The 3,128-nt window shown below is 39.1% G+C and overlaps 1 pseudogene; it reads right to left on the bottom strand.

Annotated features, from left to right (window-relative positions):
* Positions 1 to 1,278: 1,278 nt before the first annotated feature.
* LOC143668599 (ras GTPase-activating protein-binding protein 1 pseudogene) lies at positions 1,279 to 2,839 on the bottom strand (annotated as a pseudogene).
* Between the last annotated feature and the right edge of the window lie 289 nt (positions 2,840 to 3,128).

Here is a 3,128-nt window from a genome sequence, read left to right as displayed (position 1 = left end):
TCCCATAAACATTCTCTAATTCAGGCTCAATTCTCTCTTGCCTCATAGAGCTAAAGCCTAGGCACTCTCTCTGTTCTTCTCACCTTTAGAGCACGTCCCCAGTGCCGCAAGAAGGCACTTTACAATGTGCTAATCTGATCCTACCACCAATTTAAAACTTTTTTGCCAAAACTCCCACTACCCAAAGGATAAAATCTAAAACATGTGCATGGAATTCAGGACTCAGTGTACCTGAGGCCAGACATTTCCCATTATATAGTTAATTGGGCAACAATACTAAATACTATCAAATTTCTAAATGCAAATTGCCCATTCCTGAGGAGCTATCTGCCTGGGATGTCCTCCGCCAATTTTCCTACTGTCCTACTTATCCTCAACTTACAAATTTATGCACAAATCTCTCATTTTGGGTAACAATCAACATGATCACAAAATTCCATGTAAAATATTTCTGATTCCTCCATTAGTTGTTGAATTTGATATAATTGTTTATCCTTCTTGTACATTTTCATTCCTCTTTTCCCCACTATATTATAGAGATGGAGACTCAGATGCCTCAAGGAGACTCAAATCACTTAAAAGCTCAAAGTCGATTTTTGTTTCATTTTGTTTTTCCTTTTTTGTATAGAAGCTGTGCTTTTATAGAAAAATAATGTGCAAAATACGGTGTTCCCATGTACCACCTATTGTTATAATTCATGAAAGAACATTTTCATAATTGTCATATTAACTGAGCCCATCATTTACAATAGGGTACAACTTTTGTGGAATAGGGTCTTATGTTTTTTTAAATTGTCCGATTAAATTTTATTCTACAAATATTTTAATATAAATTGACCATTCCAAGAAACACTCACTGCATGCCCATCAATAAAAGAACCATTACAGGGCAAGCAATAGTGGTGCAGTGGCAGAGTTCCCACCTGCCATGCTGGAGACCCAGGTTCAATTCCTGGTGCCTGCCCATGCCAAAAATAAAAAATAAGAAAAAAAAGAGAACCATAACAAAATAAAAATTTTGCCATATGGCTATCATACAAAAAGGAGTACAGCTGTACAAATGTAAGGATTTTATTACAGACTAGGGTAAAACTCTAAGATACCACAGTCTGGTTGAAGAAATTCACTGTTCTGTAGGACCTAGGGTTTGTAAAGGGTCATGAAGATTAGCAAAGAGTAAATCACTGCCTTGCAGCAACCCCCCCTTCCAACTACAAATCCTGGTTTCTACACTATGCCTCCATTTGGGGGAGCTATCATTCCACTGCCTGTCCCACTTCAAGGACTTCTATTTCTCTTCAGGTGATTTTCGTGACTCGCCCCTTCCCTGCCTGCTCCTGTCTTCTCTTCCACATTCAGAAGAACCTCATCTCTGAACATGATGGGCCTGTGGCTGAGGACCTTTTAAACAGGTTCAGAGTCATCACACACACCAAAACCAATATTAGGCAATTTCTCATAGCTGTTGATGCACAGCTCCACCACATTCCCACAGTTTTGAAATTTTTAAATTTAAAATTCCCTTTAAATTTTGATTTGTCCACCTCATGAGACAGGTTGCCACTGAAGTGCTGGTAACTATCAGAGTGTCTCACAGTTCTTCAGAGTTCAACAACCCCTTGCTCACCAGCTTCGTGGATTGGCCTATGTACCCTTTGTGGAGGAATATTTACTCATTGTTCTCACACACTTTGATCCCATGAGTCCTCTGTGGTATACTATGAGATTCAGGCTTAGCCTCTGAACAAAATTGTGAAAGCTGCACAACATGAGGTGGTATCCCTGTAATTGGAACAGCTTCACTGGGTATTAGATTCTTAATGGTCTCAGATGCACAAGAAAATGTCCTCAGTCTTCCTGTATAGTCTGAGTTGTGGTGGTAGGTACTGGTGAAAACTTCTTTTGAGCATCCTCATGAGCTGTTTCTTCAAATACGGTTTCACTTTTCCTCTTGAATTTAAGATATGGGCTTTTATTCTGGTTCTGGTTCAGAATCAGGCTTTGGTTCAAAACCAGGTTCCTCTAAATGTTCTTTGAAATTATTGCTGAGACCCTGAGCATAGAGACTTCCAAAATCATCAGTTACCACTTCTAAAATCTGCTGTCTTTCTGCAGGTTCCTTCACTTCTTCCTCAGCCTCCTCCTGACTCAGTAACAAAGCCACCAAAGACCACATCTTATCCCAATGATAAAGATATCATTGTGAACGTAGACCTTATTAGCCACAGAGCACTCAGGACAAGGGTAAAAGTCTGCATGAAATGCCTAAAAGCCTTGTTGTTCTCAGAGAGCAGTTCCATCTCCAGGGCCACCACACCATCATTAGAATGGCATGAGCACCAATGTGGTGAACCTGAGTTTGGTAGTTGGTAAGTTTCAGTGACCACTACTTCCTGCAGATTTCTTTCTGTCCATAGCGATGTGGACAGTCTATCATAAGAAGAGTCTTTTTTCCACAAAGCTGTGTAACATTTCTGGGGCCCGGTTCAGCAGTCTGTAACACTGTCTCACAAATTCCTACCTGATCAGCAGGGGACTAGGCATCTCTATAACCACTGCTTTGTCAATTCACCTGGCACAGCTGGACAGAAGAGGAATCAACTTTGCACATAGCAGGGCAGAAGGTGAAAAATTTCACATACAACTGAGTCTGGACAACTCCTACGTTTTTTAAAAGTTTTATTCTAGTAACATATATACAACATAATATTTCCCCTTTTGATTACATTCACATTCAGTGCTGTTAATTACATTCACAATATTCATTACCAAAATTTACAGTCAATATGATTATAAACTCTGTATTGTACTCAATGTCTCCTCATTCTTTACCCCACATTATCCCCAGTAGTCTACATTCTAGATGCTTACACTCTGGATTTGTTTATTCTAATTATGTCATATTAGTGAGGTCATACAGTATTTGTTCTTTTGTGTCTGGTTTATTTCACTCAGCATGATGTCTTCAAGGTTCATCCATGTTACTGCATGAATCAGAACTTCATTCTTTTTTACAGCTGAATAATATTTCATTTTATGTATATGCAGCATTTTACTTATCCTTTCTTGGCTGATGGGCATTGGGGAGCTTCCATCTTCAGCAATTGTGAATAATGTTGCTATGAATA

The sequence above is a fragment of the Tamandua tetradactyla genome, chromosome 24 (genome assembly GCF_023851605.1).
Source record: "Tamandua tetradactyla isolate mTamTet1 chromosome 24, mTamTet1.pri, whole genome shotgun sequence".
NCBI classification, from domain to species: Eukaryota; Metazoa; Chordata; class Mammalia; order Pilosa; family Myrmecophagidae; genus Tamandua; species Tamandua tetradactyla.
Note: the sequence above shows the minus strand (reverse complement) of the source record. Positions and strands in the feature narration are given on the sequence as shown.